The sequence below is a fragment of the Lycorma delicatula genome, chromosome 1, assembly GCF_047948215.1.
Source record: "Lycorma delicatula isolate Av1 chromosome 1, ASM4794821v1, whole genome shotgun sequence".
Classification (NCBI taxonomy): Eukaryota; Metazoa; Arthropoda; class Insecta; order Hemiptera; family Fulgoridae; genus Lycorma; species Lycorma delicatula.
The window spans coordinates 245,511,258-245,533,400 of NC_134455.1; the positions used below are offsets into that span (position 1 = coordinate 245,511,258).

Below are 22,143 nucleotides of genomic sequence, written 5' to 3' on the forward strand. Positions count from 1 at the left end.
CTCGGAATCTGACAGCAATGAAGCATTCTGTGAATTGACTCAGAAGAGCTGCGCAACGAGAGGGTGATAGCGATCGTCATGCGACCCTAACTGCGGATTACCGCAGAACGAGGGCTAGGTACTTTCATAGAATTAGGTCCTCCAAGCGTAATTCCTGGCGCTCCTTCGGTCAGGAGTAAGGGAATAGAGACCCCTGGGGCGAAATACCTGGGTGTTATCCTTGATGAGAATTTTCGGTTCAAGGAACATCTACAGTATGTACAAAAAAAGGCCGCTGATGCTTTTTTAGGAATCCGTAGAGTCATTCATCCCGATTGGGGGTTGAATTACCGTACCATGCGTATCCTCCTTTACAAGGATGTCACCGAAGCTATTATGCAGTATACTGCGCCTGTCTGGGCTCACCGCATGGCTTTTAGGTATTGTTATAGGCGGTTATAGAACAGGCTCGCGGGAGGCAGTCTGTGATATAGCCGGAGTCTATACCGGTACCCTTACGAATAAATTAAGGTAAAAAAAAATCTGCCTGTTCGAGTTTAAAATAATTTTCATGTAGTATGTTACTGAAAACATAAATATAAGAAACTTTAAATATGGGGGTGGTCAGCTTAAAATTTAAATTTATCTATACTTAACAACTGACAGCTACAAAACCTGTGGTATAAAGCGTTATAAAAATATCTTGTTTATAAATAAAATAAAACAAGCGATTCTATTAGTTAATACCAGATCTAATTTTTATACGAACTTAATATTTTGTGTTAGTTTTCAGAACCAGCTTGTTAACATGAATTATTGGAGGCCACTGTTGATGCATGCTGTTGGTTATAGATTCTAACATTGCGCTGATGTATTAAAATATTGAATTTAGCTTAGAAACGCGTTTGATTTTCATATTAGCAGATTAATCGGTAGTAAAACTCTGCTCACATAACTATTTACATTACGTAATTGTAGTAATACATATGTTATTTGCATAATCAGTAATTCGAGACTGTCCCGACTAACTGTCGGGGGAGTCGATAGGGAAAAACAGATACAGTAGAATACCGCTGCAGTCCTTGCCTAGGTTTATCGCCTTTCAGATTTGGGTGGAAGAAGAAACACATCTACGAACACGATTGGGAGTTAACTTGTTAATATAAATATATTACTACGTCGTATAGAGTGAACTGCAACTGAGTGGTAAAATTATCAAGTTTCATCAAGAAAATAAAAAAAAGTTTGCCTAATTTAATGAAGCAGAGTATGTGTTAAAAAACTGAATAAATCAGTTTTTAAGGAGATATAATGCAAACTTATTAAATGTAATTAAACCTAATGTACTATGTAAGAATTTATTGAAATCTAGACATAAACCGCCACCACGTGCGCGCGCGCACACGCGCTCACATACATACACACACTCAGACTGCATAGAAGATCACAGATTTGCGTGCTTACGGGTATGAATACATAATTGTGATACATTACATAGATGCACAAGAGTATGTTTTCTTGTTTTATCTTATATTAGAAGTTTAACTATTAATATTTTATTTTATATTATGTTTGTTTGCGTATAACGTTTTCGCTGTTAGTCCGATTGAAATAAGTCTTGTTGCAATAGACGCAGCTGCTTTACGCGGTGGTACCACGATGTTGAAAAAACGTTTTAAACACAACAAAATTTCGGCGGGTAGGGAGGTACAGTGGGAATCCTGATATGCTGCCATGTATACGTTACGTTAGATGGAGTTATATGGTCTTCTGAAGGCCAGGTAATGCAAGTTTCTGCGCCAGATATGTAGCACCATTAATAAAATTATCAAAAATCGAGATCTCTTCTCGAAGAAGAAAATTAAAATTTTTTTCTTCCAGACGAGATATCTCGTTTTAAAAAAATTTAAATGCACAATTTATTTTTTCTGGTTTTACAGAAACTGGGGAAACTAGAAATGTCCAGTAACTGTATTCATGTTGAAGAGGCTTGAATTGACTGATAGGACCCCTTCTATTGAAATTCAATCTTGAAAAAATTTCCTATCGGATGCCAAAAACCTTATTTAACTAAACCTTCTGGAAATGCATAAACTCCAGTTCAAAAAATTGGTAGGTGCTGTAATGAATATGCGAATGATAAGAATATACGGCGGTAGAAGTTGATCACAATGTTTTCCACAATCTGGTACCATAATACTGACTTTTTTTGGAAGTTTCACTTTTAACTAAGAACCGCTAAGAACATTTTCTGAGGCTCTTGACCCTTAAATGATAAGCTCTTTCAAAAGTTATCTCTTATAATTACATTAAAGTTTCTTGTAATCGATCTTGAATCATAACTGAATCATAAAGTTATAGATCACTTTTTCTTTCTATATTCTAGCTGTACTTTCCATATAACTATTTAAGCGTAACGAAAATGTAAAAATATTGCTACTAAATCTATTTGAATTAAAAATATATCCAATTTTTCCCACAGAAAATATAACTTTTCTTAATTAAAGCTAATTTTAAAAGATTACTTTCTGTACTTGTATGTTATAAGCCAACGGTTGATATGAACTTATTACTTTTACCTATCAACTGCTTTAATAAGGTAAGAAATTCACATCAAAGCGGGTAGGACAAGATTAGATAAAAAGTAACAGTCAGATCCTTTCTACAGGCTGTCCCATATAAAACGCAATCCAACCTTATATTGGTAGGTATTGAAATAATAAAAAGGCATGTGTAAATGTAAATGTAATTTTTATTATTACCATTCATACCTTACATTTAGAGTAAATATTGGAAGTGATGGCAGCCACTTCCAAGATGGTGCAAACAAATCTCAGAATCACAGGTATAAAACATATAGATATAGAAAACAGAAAAATATTCAGAAAACGCAAGATTATGAAGGGTTCGAAAGGAAAAAGAAAGTATAGTAATAAGAAGTGATAAAGAAATAATACAGCTTGAAAATGGATAGTTGGAAGAATAAATGTAATAATAAATAAACACGAATTTATGAATTTAATTAAATATACGTATAATATACACAGGGTGTCCCATATAAAACGCAACCCAACCTTATATTGGCAGGTATTGAAATAATAAACAGGCATGTGTAAATGTAAATATAATTTTTATTATTATCATCCATTACCTTACATTTAGAGTAAATGTTGGAAGTGGCCGCCATCTTCTTGAATACAAGCTTCAATTCTTTTTACAGCGTTTCTTGCAACTTTTTTCAAAGTTTGTGGCTGGATATTTAATACAGCTTGTTCAATACTGACTTTCAATTGTTCAAGTGTTCGTGGTTTGTTGCTGTAGGCTTTTTCTTTGAGGTAACCCCCATAGAAAAAGATCCACCGCAGTCAAATCTGGAGATCTTGGTGGCCACAAGCTTCGACCGATAACACGATTACCAAAGAATTCCTCAACGAAATCAGAAGGTGAACCTGCGTAGTGCGATGTCGCACCGTCATGTTGTAGCCAGCAGTATCTGTCTTCCTCTTCCAAGAGTGCAATGAACTGAAATAAAATATCCTGATATCGTTCTACGTTAATGGTGTACTCGAGTAAAGTAGGAACGATTATTTTCTTTCGCGATATTGCACACCACACGCCCAACTAAAGCGAGTGTAATTGTTTTTCGTGATAAACGTGGGGATTTTCACCACTCCAAATTCTACTGTTTTGGCTGTTTACCTAGCCATCCAAATGAAACCGTGCTTCATCTGTGAAAAAAAACGAATCAATAACATGAATTCCCTCACGCAGAGATCGACGGAACCATTGACAATATTGTAGCCGTTTTTCTTTGTCGGGCTCAAGAAGTTAATGAACCGTTTGAATGCGATAAGGTCGTAATTGTAATTGTTTGGTCTCCCGATGAATAGTTGATTTAGACAAATTAATTTCAGCAGACAAACGTCTGATCGATTTATTTGGCGAGACGAGTAATCGGTCTTTGATTTCAGTGACTGTATTTGTATTTAACTCTGACGCAGATCTTTTGTGTTCCTTGTTATTAACAGAACCAGTCTCTCTAAATTTTGCAACTAACCTTAATACTGATGTTTTGAAGAGTAGGGAATTCTAGAATTTATAAAATTACTGCAATTCGAATTTTAATAAATAATTATCTAAGGCTATCGTATCTATAAGAATATGTAATAGATTCCATGGTACTAGTTTATAGTTATGTAAATTAATCGCAGAAAAGATACGTAATGTTATGTGATAGCTAGTTAAAGCGTGACTATATTTGAGTTCCAGATATAAAATTCAGAGATAAGTTTATTTAAATTAGTTGAGAACAAGTACTCTTTAATTTAAAATAAACTGTATGATTTGCTTTTTATTGGTGAATTAATTTATCACAGAATCTTACAAAGAAGCTTGTACGTAGGAATGTGAAAATGGAAACTTTTAGCGTATGAAAAATACCATGCCTAATCGGGATTCAAACCCGGGACCTCCGGATGATAGGCTGAGACGTTACCACTCCGCCAGAATAAATATAATTATAATGATAATATTATATGTGTACTTGTACTTTTGAATTAATTAATTATTTATAGAAATGTAAAAAAAAAGAAAAATACGCAGTTGTTACTTGTACGAAGTAAAGGAAGTACGAAGTGTAAAGGAAGTTTTCAGATTTCAACGGAAATATACATTTTGACCATCTCTGAATCCATTTTGACTAGTTTCGGCGTGAAGCCCAAAATAAATAAAAAATTGAATTTTGGACTTTTTCTTAACTGTAGTACCTTCATTGAGAGCTTTTCAACGATATATCATAAGTGGTACTAATTTGCATTGGTTCTAGAGTTATAGTCAAATGAAATTTTAATTAATGAAATGTATGAATCTTTTAAGGGGAGGCATATCGATTCGAATTAGCCTTCAGCTCCTTTTTTAAATTGAAATATATTGATTTATTAATAATTATTAACCTTGATTGCGAAAAAAAATTTTACGATAAATAATAATTCAATAATAACAATAAAAATAAATATAAATATATATATATATATACACACACACGAGTATATAAAATATAAAAAAGTTATTTTTTTTTTGTCTTCAGTCATTTGACTGGTTTGATGCAGCTCTCCAAGATTCCCTATCTAGTGCTAGTCGTTTCATTTCAGTATACCCTCTACATCCTACATCCCTAACAATTTATTTTACATATTCCAAACGTGGCCTGCCTACACAATATTTTCCTTCTACCTGTTCATCCAATATTAAAGCGACTATTCCAGGATGCCTTAGTATGTGGCCTATAAGTCTGTCTCTTCTTTTAACTATATTTTTCCAAATGCTTCTTTCTTCATCTATTTGCCGCAATACCTCTTCATTTGTCACTTTATCCACCCATTTGATTTTTAACATTCTCCTATAGCACCACATTTCAAAAGCTTCTAATCTTTTCTTCTCAGATACTCCGATTGTCCAAGTTTCACTTCCATATAAAGCGAAACTACAAACATATACTTTCAAAAATCTTTTCCTGACATTTAAATTAATTTTTGATGTAAACAAATTATATTTCTTACTGAAGGCTCGTTTCGCTTGTGCTATTCGGCATTTTATATCGCTCCTGCTTCGTCCATCTTTATTAATTCTACTTCCCAAATAACAAAATTCTTCTATCTCCATAATCTTTTCTCCTCCTATTTTCACATTCAGTGGTAGTAGAAATCTTTGTAATTTCTACTACATTTCATTACTTTTAGTTTGTTCTTGTTTATTTTCATTCGATAGTTCTTGCGTAGGACTTCATCTATGCCGTTCATTGTTTCTTCTAAATCCTTTTTACTCTCGGCTAGAATTATGATATCATCAGCAAATCCTAGCATCTTTATCTTTTCACCTTGTACTGTTACTCCGAATCTAAATTGTTCTTTAACATCATTAACTGCTAGTTCCATGTAAAGATTAAAAAGTAACGGAGATAGGGAACATCGTTGTTGGACTCCCTTTCTTATTACGGCTTCTTTCTTATGTTCTTCAATTATTACTGTTGCTGTTTGGTTCCTGTACATGTTAGCAATTGTTCTTCTATCTCTGTATTTGAACCCTAATTTTTTTAAAATGCTGAACATTTTATTCCAGTCTACGTTATCAAATGCCTTTTCTAGGTCTATAAACGCCAAGTATGTTGGTTTGTTTTTCTTTAATCTTCCTTCTACTATTAATCTGAGGCCTAAAATTGCTTCCCTTGTCCCTATACTTTTCCTGAAACCAAATTGGTCTTCTCCTAACACTTCTTCCACTCTCCTCTCAATTCTTCTGTATAGAATTCTAGTAAGAGTTTTTATGCATGACTAGTTAAACTAATTGTTCTGTATTCTTCACTTCATTTCTCTTTCCACTTTTGAACACTTTTCTTTAATCCACTCTTCTTTCGCCAGTTTGCACTTCGTGCAAAACTCTATAAGTCGGTCCGCTCTTTTATTCCTTTTGCTCAGCCCGTATTCACCCACTATATTTCCTTCCTTGCCTTTTCCAATGCTTGCATTCCAATCTCCAACCATTATTAAATTTTCATCTCCTTTTACGTGTTTAATTGCTTCATCAATCTCTTCGTATACACACTCTACCTCATCATCATGGGCGGTTGTAGGCATATAGACGTTAACAATCGTTGTCGGTTTAGTTTTTGATTTTATCCTTATTACAATGATTCTATCGCTATGCGTTTTGAAATACTCTATTCTCTTCCCTATCTTCTTGTTCATTATGAAACCTACTCCTGCCTGCCCATTATTTGAAGCTGAATTAATTATTCTAAAATCACCTGACCAATAATCGCCTTCCTCTTCCCACCGAACCTCACTAATTCCTACTACATCCACATTTATCCTATCCATTTCCCTTTTTAAATTTTCTAGCCTACCAACCTTTTTTTAACTTCTAACATTCCACGCTCCGACTCGTAGAATGTTATTTTTTAATTTTCTAGGTACCCCTCCCTTAGTAGTCCCCACCCGGATATCCGAACGGGGGACTAGTTTACCTCCGGAATATTTTACCAAGGAAGGCGCCTCCATCATTGCTATATGAAAATGCAGAGAGCCACATTTTCTTGGAAAAAAAGCAGCTGTAGTTTTCCATTGTTTGCAGCTGCGCAGTACTCAGAGGACTGAGTGATGTTGATATGGCCGTTTAAGTCATTCTGACTCACGCCCCTAACAACTACTAAAAGAGCTGCTGCCCTCTTTCAGGAATCATTCCTTAGTCTGGCTCTCAACAGATACCTCTCCGATATGGTTGCACCTTCGGTCCAGCTACTCTGTATCCCTGAGCACTCAAGCCCCCTCACCAACGGCAAGGTCTCATGATTCATAGAGGAGGAAAAAAGTTATTAATAAAATGAAATTTTATGTACTTTTCATTTAAAAAAATTTGTATATGTAATTTAATAGGCGTACCAGAAGTCATGTGGTGCCTACAGCACATGACTGTAAGATTTTTTCATTATAACATTAACCTTGAACAAATAACTGATGCAGTCAAAAATTATGAATAAGAAACCTAATGTTTGTTTTATTTTGTCATTTAATAAAGATTGCTGTTAAAATTTACGAGGAGGGAAGAAAGAAAGCGAGTTATTTTACTAATTGTATCTCTTATTTCTACCTTTTTTAATATATTAAAAGTACAATAACATTTTTCTCGAAAGAAGAAAATTTTATTATATCTTATTATCTATATTAATAGTTAAAAAGTTAATACACGGTATTTTTACTTTCATGAGATAAATCACGGTATAAAGATAATTTACATTGTATTTACCGAGCAGTTACCTTGTAGAATTTATATCTTCAGCTTTAAATGTGACGAAGAAGAAAATTCGGATTGAAATAAATTATTTTAAATAATTTTCACCGCAACTGCTGAATAAAATTTTGCTCATATAACAGTTTTGAACTAGAACATTACTTTGTTTATCTTTTGAATGACAGGTTAAATCGATCATGTGTGCTACTGCACAAAACAGTTTCATTGGAAATTATAAAATTCATAGTACCTTCTTTAAAGTTTACCTTCTGCTTTCTCCGCAACTAAAACAAATCAATAATTAAATAATTAATTAAATCAATAATAAAATAATTAAACAGCTTTATTTTCTTTAATTAAAAGTTTTAACCAATAACGAATTATTTTAAAATTAACACGGTGTAATAATAGATAGTGTACATTTAATATTAGTGTTAGATTTAATCTGTTTTTTGTTTATTATTTTTCTTGTTCAGTAATATTAAATTAATAAATTTTCATAAAAATTCATTAATTTAATATTCGAATACAAGGAAAGGGCGTTTCCTTATATATATATATATATATATATATATATATATATATATATATATATAAGGAAAGGAAAACCTATGTATTAAATTTTGTGGCTCAAAAATCTCCTAAACTATTTGATCAATTTATTTATAATTTGCACACATATTATATCAATATATCTGAAGTTGTGCATGTAAAAATTTCATCAAGATTAGTCAAATTGAGTTACGCTAAATTTAAGTTCGAAAAATTTGAGCGGGGTAAGTTTGAACCGTGGTTCGTTATTTTTGTTCTTCTTAATTATTGTTATTGTTATTACTACTACTAATACAATTTTAAATATTTACTCTAAATTATATTTTTATTTTAATAACCAAGTTGTTATCTTTGAACATATGTTTATCTATACATGGAGAGGGATAGAGAAGGGTACGTAGATTTTCATTACTTTACAGACACCGGTACACTAATAGTTGATTTAGCGCTATATCAGCTTTATATTCTTCGTTAGTAAAACTGAAGTGCATACGCGTCAAAATAATTTTGGGAATCAATCTAATTTAATTGGTCTTAGATATACTTGAACCAAAAAACCCTCTGATTAGAAATCCGATTTTTTCAGGCAGATCTCAATAGTAGCTGATTATGTTGAATGTTTACTCTGAATAAAAAAAAAAAAAATCACCTGAGAAAAATTTGGTCTCGTTCTGCGGGTGCTAAGTCAAGATTACAAATCTAACAGTTTCCTCCCTGAATATTGTACAATCCCGATTGTTCAATATTGGTTATTTCAAAACACTACAAAAATACGTTTGTTCACTGTAAATCTTTCAAACAGCAAGTTTTTGCCAAAATTTCACATTTTTTTAACTCATTACTTAAAAATTTTAACGGTAAATATTATCGAGTGACATATTTGGAACTCTTTGACTGATTCAAAGATAACAAATTACAAAATAATTTTATTTGAATATTCATCCAAAGAAAATAATGTTACAGAGTAACAGTGTATTGTAACATAGTTTTTTTAATTATTTTTCTTAATTGTAGGGAAATAACTACTGGCGGAGGGATATTTTGTTTTAGAGAGGGGAAAATATTTGTTGGCAACGTGTCAACACTGAGAAAATCAGTTGTTTCATTTCGTTTGGCGAGACCACGTCGGTCGGGGTAGTTTTTGAATTATTATTATTCATTAATCGTCACGTATCGGTATCACTAAATTAATGATCTTCCAGTTATCGATGACACTTTCGTACAAACATTTTGTGTCGTGTTGATAAATTAAAATGTTTTTAATACTACCTAGTGAAATTGTAGTTCAGAATCATATTAGTGAGTGTCAAGTGGATTTTAAGGATTTTTATTAAAGGATAAACTTCAATTTATTTAGGTAATTAAAAAAAATATTTATTTAAATCTTTATATTTTGTATCGTGCAGAAATAACTGAAAAATACAAAAATGGGGTTTTTCAAACCTTGGTTGTGTGTTCAGTTTTCTTGCACATAATTTTTAATTTTAATTGTTTTTTTTATCTAAACTTTTTGTGATTGTAATCTACTGTAATAAAAGTTTTAGTTTTTAAAATACGCGTTTTATAGATGATTGATGTTATAATGTTGTTGTCATTGTGTTGTAACTCAAGCAGACTTGTGTTTTTAACAATAAAAAAAAATTTTCCGTTGAAACTAAGTAATTTGATGTGATGATTACTGTATTGATGCTAAATCTTATTTGAAAAACACACAGTAATGATAAGGTATTGTGCGCGTGCGCACAGAAATTATCGTAATAATTGTTACTGTTTTAACATTTGTATATTAAAGCTTAAGTTTCAAAGATATTATCTATAAACAGGTAAGTAAGATTATCCTGTAATAAATATAAAGTTTTTTAAAAAATTATTCCCATTTTTGGATGCACATAGTTATTTATTATCGCGTTAAAGTTTTATGAGAAAAAGTAACGAAGACGTTTAATGATGAAGTTTTTAAAAAATTGTGCAGACAGGTGTGCATGAATTAAGAGTAAAAATAATCTTCACTTATACTTATTTTATTCTTATGTATAGATCTTGAAGAATTAACGTGCTGTTGTTTGTCAGACCTTTTGTTTTACAGAGTTTCTAATAAAAAGCACTAACTTTCTTTTTTAATAATTTTGTCAGTAAAATTTATAAATTTATTTGATAATAAAAAATTTATTTTATTGAAAAATAAAATTCTATTTTATGATTTTATCAGTAATTGTATTTCTTTATGATACGTAACTACTAATTTTACAAAAAGTAAATTTTTAGGAATGAGGAAGTTATTTATTAGACTGCAACTATAGAATTAGAGTTTTATGCTTTACTGTATGAAGGGTAAAAATCCATCACTAAAGAAAGAAAAATTACTCTGTTGTAAGTTTTGTTTAATAAATCCAAAAACTGTTCAAATTTATGATTGGATTATTTTAAATTATTTAAGTTTTTACAAATTTTTTTATTTTACTTTAATTTCTTTAAGATAGATTTTTGGAAAAGACATTATTTTCACACTACAGAATCTTTTCTCGATAGATTAAGTGAAATATTTCGTTCGACTAATTTAACAGAATATCATCAATTATATTACTTCATAGGTGAACTATTGTCATTTGTTTAAAAAGAAAAGAAAAGAGTAAAAGTTTTGTTTTCAGTATTGATGTGAAAAGTTTTTATTTGTTTTTGGTAGAAGTTACATAAAGCTTGTAAAAGAGATTGTATGTAACGTATAAAAAATGCTATAACCGGAATTCAAGATTAGAATCTTGTAAATGAAATGAGAACAAGCAGTACCTTCTTCGCAGTCTTTGACCCAGTAGTAGCTTTGTTGAAGGTGTCAATATTTGTATTTTAAATAAACTGTCGAAAGGATTTTTAAAAATGAAAAATATTTTGTACTGTAAAAGACTGGTTGGCACCAAAGAACACTTAATATTGCGTTGAAGCCTGTTTATAGATTTAAATGGTGGAATAATAAAAAAATATCGATCTGCTGCCTTTAATCTCTGTATTTTTAATGTTAATAATGTTAATGCTGTCATTATTCTGGATAATTGTGCTCAAGCTTCTGTAAATCTAAAAAATGAGATTTCCATTACATTTATGTTTGTGTTAGTTGACACAAACGACATATTTGTATCATGTTTAGATGGGAATAATCGTCATTTTTGGGGACATGATTATGCAGTTTAATTTTTCGAAACACGAGTTAACGTTTATGAGATAAGTGAATGCTTGGGTAAAATTGAATGTTTTTCTTTCTACTGATATAGTAAGTATAAAATGATAAGCACAGTATTCAAATCTCTCTATTCACGTGATACGCCGTTTTAAAATTATTACACTAGTTTAGAAAAGCTAATACATTCATAAAAAATTTAATTTCATATTTTCTCGTTTTTAAATATAAGGTACCGATTTTAAAAAATAGACAAAAATTTTCTTCTGCTTATAATCAGTTACATTAATTTTTTATTATTATTACTCCCTTGTGCAAAGTAAAGGAAGTATTGTGATCGCGAAAAGTTTCGGTTTTCAGATTTCAACGGAAATATGCATTTCGACCATCCCGAATCCATTTTGACTAGTTTCGGCGTGACGTCTGTCACGCAATAACAATTAAAAAAAAAATATGCAAAAAATCAGAAGTTATTAGTGGAATAAAATTTTATGTACTTATAAAAATGTGTATATGTAATTTAATAGGTGTACAAGGAAGTCATCTTATGTCCACATCAGATTTTATTAATTTATGATCAGAGTAAACAGAAATAATAAAGAGATAAAATTGTAATAAAAATGTCAGTGTTTTATACATAATTAAATTTAAATAGAATATATCAGATTTGAACGTTTAATTTTCCAATAAACAGCACCAATTAATTTCAATAAAGTAAGAAATAAAAAGGTGGCTAATAAAAAGTGAAGTATATCGATAGGAAATAATCAAAAGTGAGGTAGACTACATGCCGTAGAAGAATTAATTAATTAGACGAGAATCTATAATCTATGATTTAACTGAGCTCTAAAACACCACATTAACCTATTGAGGACATAGTGAAATCTTGCTTCCATATTCGGTTAGTTTTCTTCTCCTTGATTTTGCCATCTAAGACCACAATAAATATCTTAATCGTTTTTTCTCTTTTGACTTCCTTTCTTCCCTATATTTCTTCATTCTTTCTCGATGTTTTCGCTTTTTCTCTTTACTCCGTTTGTGTCGTATTTAATTTTTCGGTTTTTCCTGGAAACCCTTGTTTTCTAAAATAATATTTCTAAATTTATTTTTTCCATGATGTATATAATTCTCTCATTTCCTTTAAAGCTTCATTAAATCATGTGTTTTTATTTTTTTTATTATAGACAGAATTAATAATTATTTAGTCAGCCTTATTTTCAATTTTGTAAAGATGTCCAAAATTCAGACGGTTTTAATATTAATGAATTTTTTTAAGGTGTTAATGTAATAGATTTTTCAAGCTATATAACAAAAAGAATTCGTTGTTTATTATTGTTTTTTTTTTTTTTATAGCGACATTTTATATATTTATTTTTTTACTGATATTCGGTTAAGTTAAAAAAAAATTAAAAACATTGTGGTCCGACATAAGTGATGCTTATGCTGTTGCATTCTGAGAAAGTTATTGCTATTTTGAAGAAGTTTTTGTACGTTATTTGATAGTTAAGGAAGTGTAGCTTATGGCTTAAACTGAAAGCTATCGTAATTTAGAGCATCAGCGCTATCATACAGTGATACTTTGGCTAACTGAAAAAAAAATCATGTTATGATAAAGGCAGCTACGTAATTCTAGTAAATTAAATATTTATATATATAGTTTCAAATTTGTAATGTTTTAATCTTCAATTTACAGAAATTTGGGATCCCTTCTTAAGATTTCATCTAAAATCTATAAAATAGCAGATTTTATTATTTTTTAATTTGTTGGTTGGCGGGAAATACATTTTTTTAAACGACCTAATTGTAATAATAAATTTTTTACCTTTCAAGAAGACTAGGTTGGACAAATTTTATCAAATATTCGAACATGGAATCACTACTCGCATTTTGGGTTGAATAATTTCTTTCTTTTTTAAGAATGCACTGATAAAAAGATTTTGATGTAAATTTTATAAATAGATCTCTAAAATAAATTAATTTTTTGAGCATTTAGTATAAAACCCAAAGCGAGTAACTTCCTGCAATATAATTTTTGGCTTAATGTTATTTCTTTTCAATGATAATATAACTGCTGTACGGGATAGCTATATAAATATCCCTAAAGGCCATAAAAGAAAGTATAACTTTTCTGTTATATTTTTTGATGCATCAAAACTGGTTATCCGTTCTATTGATATCTGGGATTAAATATAAAATGTTTCTGATATATATTATATATTCTTCATAGGTAAGTAAGTGACCTATTTTTTAGCAGTGTTTGCTACCTCTGCGTATAGATGAAGTTTTGTCTATACTCTGCTAAGAGCAGGGTATTTTTCAGTAATTTTACCCATTCAAATGGAAGTAGCGGTATGATATGTCGTGTCCATTTTGCATGCGATTTTCAAAGCTTTTAACTGAACTATGAATTGATATTTACGCAAATTGAAACTAAATTTTACCTGCACCCTTATACTCGTACACGCATTACAAAATTAACATACCAAATTTCAGCTTACTGAAATACTTTATTACAATAAAAGATACTTTTAACAGAATATTTATAAAATATATATTTATAATAAATATATATTACCTAATATATAAGAAAGCTATTACAATATATTTATTCTTTAGATAAAGTATAAGTCATAAACGTGATTAGATAAGGGAAACCTGTTTTACAACAGTTGACCCCGCCAGGACATATGGATCCACTTTAGTTTTAAATATTTAAGTGGGATGCATTTCCTTTAGATTAAAAATTGTTTTCTGTTTTCTTAATTATACACTTGGTTTTTTTTGAAACATTAAACGGAAAAAATTAAAACTCATAAAGTCGGTACAAATTTTGATAAATATCCAAATTTTGAAACGTTCCGAGCCCCTACTTGTGGAAATATTTTTCTGATTTATTCCAGATAATAAAAAAAATATACAAATTAAAGCGAAAAGATTTTAACAAAAAAATAGTTTTAGAAATTGTGAGAATTTATATTCCACGTCTTCAACTGCTTTCGTATTCTGTTTTACATCCTAGAGCGTTCAGAAAATAATACCATTAGTCTTATTTGATTAGATCTTGTAGATGAAAACTATTTTCCCCTTTTTTTTTTATTACAGATTTGTGTAATGGGTTTTAGGATTAAAAAAAAATTTTAAACGAGTTTTTTAATAATTTTGTAACATCAATCTAGGGAAAGAGGTTTACGTCATGTAAGCAATTTATTATGTTAAGTACGCTTTTTAGTATGAATTACATTTATTATAGCACACGTATTTAAAAACTAGCAAAACTTTGGCAAATTCAATTTCAAAATATTGCTCATTTTGAAAAAAAAAAACATTCTTCAGAATTATGATCGAGTTTCTATCAGGATAATCATAGAATCTTCTCTCCAGAGAAATATCAGTAGGTCAATTTGATAATTAATAAACAGTATTATTGTTCAAATTTTAATCTATTCACAGGAAAATGGAGAAATTAAAAAGTATTAATTTGTTTTATTCTTTTGAACAACTAAGGACGATCTCAATAATTATGCTATTATAGAGATAAATTTTAATTCTATTACAATTTAAATAAATTTATTTGAAAATCCCGAGTCTGATTATGATTCTAACACAAATTCTTCCGTATCAATCTTTCAGTCCACTAAAGAGTTCTGTGAAGAGGAATATTAACTAAAATTAACGAGTAAGAATTAAACATTTTTTAAATCTAGATAATGACACTTATATTTCCATCGATATTTTCGTAATAAGTCAACACTAATCGATAAAATTAACAAAGTTATTTTTAATAAGACAAAAAGAGGAAAAAGAAAATCATAACATATCTTATGGTAGTTTTTTCCTTAGCGCGATATATAGCTCTAAGCGATACATAAATATTAAATTATATTTAAGGGTTTTTTTAAATGTTGCTTATAGGCCATAATCGTCGATTATAAAACATCATTCAGGAAGATTAAAAAAAATTAAGTTAATATACAATTAATATTGAAACACTAATATCTCTTAATTAAATTTATATGAGGTCTTTCTCTTTTATTTTTACCAACTTTTCGAAAAAAAAATACGATATTACTTTTGGTCGCACGGTGGGATTGAGGGGTGAAAATGAATTTTTGTTACGTTGTGAGGTAAGAGGATTACGATATCGCATTAATGTATAAAAACTTTTTTTCGAATATCTCCAAAACTACCAGATCAATTCCATTTAAAATTAGATATGCTGTAGTAGTTTATCTGAAGTTGTGGATATGAAAATTTGATGAAGGTTGGCACTTGAGTTACGCTCAATTTAAAGTCGACAACAGACAAAATAACCTCAATTTGTAGTTATGTTGACTGTAGTGATGCATTTTTCATACACGCTTATGTAGTGAGCCACAGTGATGAGCGAGTTGAAACTTGATGCTTGTGTGTAAGGTCTATTTTTTAATTGAACGTATGTAGTGCGTTGTACTCTGAAAATCAGTGCGTTTCTGACTGCGAAATAGTGAGGTCGTCGGAAAAGAAAAGTCGGTCTTCTTACGCAGAACGGCGCAAAAGTTTTTAGATTATCAATTTTGAAGAGTCTCTATTGATCTGATTTAGATTACCTTCATATTAATTTAAAACATCCCAAAATAATTAATCAATTAATTTTTAATAATCTTTATTTTCTTAATATCTATTATCGGTTGAAAGATTGAGAAGAATAGTTTTATTGATATCACAAGAAAGTTGATGCAGCCGTTTGAAAATACGTATTTACTGAGAATAAATAAACATATACCGAAACAATGTACTTCTTCCTGTGAATTGAATTTTCAACTCCGCTGCTTTTACAGAAAATATAAAAATATTATTTTAAATTCTAATATATAAACGATACTAAGTAGTGAGCAGTTAGTGCTGAATAAGAATAATTAGTTGTAATAAGGGATAACATTTTATATTTGCACGATTTATCATCTCTTATCTTACATAGGTTATCAAACCTAAAAGCGTAGTTTATGATATTCATTAGAGCATATATATTCATCAGATATAAGATGTTCATCGGCATATATACATTTAATGTAAAATTTCTTAATTAAATTTTTGAAATACTTGTGACTAGAGAAAGTAGACACTGCGTCGTAACTTTAATTTTCAGTTCTGATTATACCATGTCTATTTATAAATTCAAAATTTAGTTGGTACATTTAAAAAGTAAATGAAGTGCGGTGGTGGAAAAATGTAATAAAGAAATTTTGTATTAAATGCGTATGCTCTGATCTTAGGCTTTAATGAATATCACATATAAATCTTTCAGGTTTGATAAACTGTGTAAGATGTGGAATGATATGATTTTCTGTGTGATAGAATTTTCAAATCAGCTGCTTCTGCAGAAAGTATAAAAATACTATTTTAAATTTTAATATACAAACGACTTTAAAGTATATAACGATTTCTGGTGAAATTTTCTCGTTCGTAACACTCTACCACGGTGGTCGGCAATTACGTACTTTAATGACAAACAAGTAATAAATTATAATAAGACACGTATGAATGAATTAAAATTTTCTATTACAGAAAAATAGTTAATATATGTTTTAGTAAATCATCTTTTTCAAGCATATTGTTAGAAAAGTACGGTAAACAGATAAACAGCAAATACTGTCTATTATGATGTATGCAAGTTTTGACATTTTTGTTCCTATTCACCAGAAGAGCCTAAATTTTATAAATCTTATATAGTTGATTTTATAAATATTTTTGCACTCAGTAACCATACTTGAAATTTTTTAACCAATAACAATTACTTAAAGTAGACGATCGTTCGAAGTAAATTGTAAATTAAAATGGATTAATCAATAAATAAATACTAATCAATATTATTAAAAAGAAAAAAAAATAATATTTTGAATTTATTCTTTTTTTTTTAAATCTTATTTAATATTTTTATTTAATAATCGTTTGACATTTTTCACATAAAATTTTCACGAAAAAAAGTTTTCAGTTGTGTTTATAGTAAGGTTCGTCGTTTGGGTTACGTTAGTATTTGTGTTCGCCTTATGTTTATGTTTAATTAATTTATTTATTTCTGTCAAGTACATGCTATTATGTAGTCTCTTTTCTTTATAATGAAATGAGTTTCTTAGCGTATGCAAAATGCTAAGTCTGACCGGTAATCGAAACCAGAGACACTCCACCACGATGGTCGTTAATTGCGTACTTTTATGACAAATAAGTAGTAAATTATCATAAAATATGTAGAATGAATTACAATTTTTAATTACAAAAAATTAGTTATAGATGTTTTAGTAAATTATATTTTTAAGCTTTAAAAGTCAAAGAGATTCCAATTGAGATTTGGAACGGTATAATCTGTTTCATTTATGCTCTGTTTAATTAATTTTTATTGTTATGTTTATTTTTATTCATTTTGCTATTTGTTTTATTATTTCCGAACCAAGTAGGAGTTTGTACATTTAAGTTTGTTTTACTATAATTCAAAGACTGAAGTAACAAAAAATGTGCCACTCATTTATTTCTCCTACGTAGTCTTTTTGTTTTAATTAATATGTCGTCAAGCACCGTTGAATCAGCTGTCCTGTATTGAAATAGGCGAGTGGCTTTCAAGTACTCTTAAATAATAAGCGGTCACCATTGCCTCCTCACACCATTCAAACTTGAGAAAAAAGCCTTAATCAATAGGTTCAGTCTGTCTACTTGATCAGTTTAGCGTAGCGTCTTTAGCAAGATGCATCAACTGCTTCATCAGTAGGCAAAACAGAGAAATACCCGACCCCAATTCCATTACAAATGTAAAAAATTATCAGGAACTTCTTAAGGAATTACATTTTTTTTTTAATTTAATAGAATTCAAATGAAATTCACTTATCGATTCTGGGATCCAAGTACACTAATTATTGTATGCAAGTTTTGTAATTTTTCTTTCTGTAGAAGTTTATAATACATATTTATTAATATGGAACATCTTTTTTTTCTTTTTATACAGGTAAGTCCAACTTTACTGAGTTTTGTTCTCACCAATTCCAAATCACTATTATTTCATACCTCTACTTGTGTATTTTACACTTGCAAATAGAGATATAGAAGTAAAAAAAAAGAAAGAAATCAAAGAAAAATTCATCGCTAGTTGTATTTAAATTTACTTTTATTTTGCGAGCTTTTTATGTTTTTAATATAATATTTTGTTTAAAATAGTATGAAACTTAAAACAATAAATAAAACCAAAAAGAAAAAAATTATTAATGAAAACTATAATTTAATTATCACTGGATATTCTTATTCATTAAAGGATTATTTAAAAGTCTTTTCTCAAAAAAATTATTAATTGTTTCTAGTTAACTTTGTTCAAATTACCGGCGACTTCTTAAAAATAAATAAAATGTCCAACTACTGAATTATTAAGCCTTTATAAAAATGAGTTATAAAAATTTTTGCAAATTCATAATGTACTTGGGGTGTACTACTATGGTAGCGAAAAGTGCACTTAAAAACACTTAAATTATCAGTATTCTAGGTTAAAAGAACAAAAATAACTCTTGTATAGCAGTAAAAACAGGAAAACGATAGAAATTAGTTCTACACTGAAAACGCCTTAAAAAAAAGCTGGCAACAGCTTTTTCATTTCAGCAAAAGAATTTTGCATTTTTTTATGCTGTAGTGCTTTATTTAAAATTTGTTCCTCCTATACTGAAAACCAAATCTAAACTGCATAACAAATAATTACATGAAAGAGGATCCAGTTATACTCCTCGAAGAATAACTAATAATATGAAATTCATATCTGGAAAAATACAAAATGAGAAATTATAACTATAGCTAACCTAATCAAGAAATAACAGAAGAATTAAAACAAAAGATTAAATGAGATAAGTGAATTAAATGCAATCAATAGTTCTTTAAGTTGGATAATTATAATCAATGGGAAAATTCTCACCTCACTTACCAAACTAATCTTCAAACCAAAAAAAAACAAAAAAACAAAGTAATGAATAATAGTCAACAGAAATTAATTAATGAAGTATATTTATCATCTTAATTATCATGTTATTATTCTAGTTAAGAGAGTTATCTCATCTTAGTCATCAGCTAGCATCACCCAGGTCCAACAAACGGAGTCTTTCAATCATCTAAAATGCTTGCTAGTGTCTTAACAATTCGAAGCAAGATGGTTCACATGATTATTAGCTTAGATATATATTTCGAGATTAGTCCTTGATTCTCCTCATGAACATATAAGATTTGAGACACTCGTGGATCTCATTGTTTCTTTCAAACAACAGCGATTCTGCTACGTTCCAGAGTGTTTTGTTCTGGAACCACTGGATGGCCTCAATGTTGCTGTTACATGTTAAACCCCATCGTAGATGAATTCCATAGTTCCATGTCGGTTTTAAGAATTCCTTAAACCGCAATCCTTTGTTTGATAGAGATAACTTAGACCACCTACCAAGCATACATCTGCTTAAACTTAATGTTTAAATATTTATGTAATTATATTTTCCACTTACCAACATTCATTAATAGAAACTAAGTGTTTTCAGAGATCACTACTCCATCCTCAGAAACAATGATAATATACTTTATAAATGTTTACTTCACATATCAATAATTTAAAACATTTATAAAGTATATTATCATTGTTTCTGAGGATGGAGTAGTGATCTCTGAAAACACTTAGTTTCTATTAATGAATGTTGGTAAGTGGAAAATATAATTACATAAATGTTTATATATGGTTACCAACAGACCATGCTTTATAAAATTAATCTTAATGCTTAGTTGCTGTCTTTTTTCTCCCCATGTCGTACATGACCTTTCGATATCATACGAAAGTCCAAGTGCAAACCTAAATATGCTAAATTTTTGGTGTGTGAAATATCAATATTATCCAGGTGGACTTGTGGTCAGTTTCTTCTCCTCATTGCAAACAACATGTGATATGATTTCACCTAATTAACTTTTATCTTCCATTTATATAGCCACACACTGTTAAGATCCAATGCAGATTGCAGTTTACCCGAAGCTAGAGTTGGGTCATTGTCAACCAAGAAGATTGCTGTGCAATCCATAAATGATGCAACTGTAACAGTGTAAGGACTAGGAAGTTCTGTAGGAAAGATAGGTATAATATCAGTCCCAAAATTGAACCTTACAGAACTGCTGACAGTCTGAGTGTCAATAAACTTAGACAACGTCTGATAATATCTAACTTGCGCAAAGTGACTATCCAGGAGCGAGCTATATAGTACTAAATAAAATGGTTGAGGCAGGCTCGACTTCATCTTATAAAGAAGACCAGCCAAACTAACTTTGTCAAAGGCCGCCTGCTCTTCTAAAATGCCACTGAACAATACTACTTCCTTTACAGACATCTGCTGATAACAATAATAATTCTATATGTTTGTTCAGTAGGGGAATTACCAATTCGGAAACAAAACTGATGGATGGTAATAACATTTTCAGTTTTTAAATTAGGGCATAGCCTTCGAAGGAGGCTATCAAAGATCTTAGAAAGAATAGGCAATAACCTTATGGGTCTGTGTAAAGATTCACCATGCACGAGTTTATCTGATTTCAAGACCATTCCTGTTTGTAATACTTTTCACTCTGATGGGTAATACACTGTGTGATGAATTATATAAAAAGAGTTATGGAAAATATGGCTTTACATAAATAACATCTTGTGAGTAATTAGTCAAATCCAGAAGCTTTATTTAAATTCTCTATTCTCCTGGTCTTGTGATATAACTATAGATGAAAAGGATCTTATAGGGAGACACAAAAAATAGGACTATTCAAGAAATCAATAATTTCTTCATCTCCCCTTATTTCATGTAACTGGAGGATCTTAATCAGGTGTACAGCAAAAACTCAGCCTTCTGGCTGTTACTAAAAGTCCATCCATTCAGAGTTCTTAAACAAATTTTTTCGTTTAAGTTCTTAAAAGTAAATAATATTGTTCATAATACAATACCGAATAAAGATCTTAAATCAGCATTATTTCTTAATTTTATGTAATTTTTTCCCTATGTGTACGTTGCATCTGTTCAACTAGTGAACAATAAGCAAACCCCTTCCCTCCCTCGACCTAATAAGATGAGGATGATAAGTGTGACATGTAAATGAGGTGTAGCCTTGTACAGATTCAAGCCGATTCGATTGTTCCTGAGATGTATAGTAATTGAACCCTAAACACCAAAGTACACCGGTATCCAAAGTGTAATATTCAATTCCGTATAAAAATAACTTTTACTAGAATTTTAATCTCAGAACCTACGATTTCGAAACTCACCTGTTAAACAATTGATTTGTGATGACCAGAACCACTATTCCAGCCCATTGAGCTGACTATATATTTTTAAAAAAATTTTAAATCTGTGTTTAAGGTCCGGGGTTTATAGTTTTGGAAAATTGTAGACATCTTTTGATAGCCCTGTATAGGATCTTTATAATACCCTAAAAAAATTTAATATTAAAACCGAAGGGAGATAGAGCAATAAAGATGCACAACATATATTTCAATTTTATGAAGGGGAGTTGATTTTTGAAAAAAAAAAAGTTATTTTTTGGATTATTTACGAGTATGTAAGCAATATAGTTAACAAATTTGCCAAAGTAAAGTTTTTCTAAAGTGCCTCTGAAGAAAACCAAAGTTGGTTTTTTAGTGA

At 29.9% G+C, this 22,143-nt stretch overlaps 1 protein-coding gene across 1 annotated transcript in view; it reads left to right on the forward strand.

Moving 5' to 3' along the window:
• The first annotated feature begins 9,427 nt into the window (after positions 1-9,427).
• Positions 9,428-22,143, forward strand: part of Neto (Neuropilin and tolloid-like) — a 763,546-nt gene continuing 750,830 nt past the window's right edge. The window contains exon 1 of the mRNA XM_075375170.1: positions 9,428-9,673. The gene's annotated coding sequence lies outside the window, so the exon portion shown is untranslated. The remainder of the gene's footprint in view (positions 9,674-22,143) is intronic.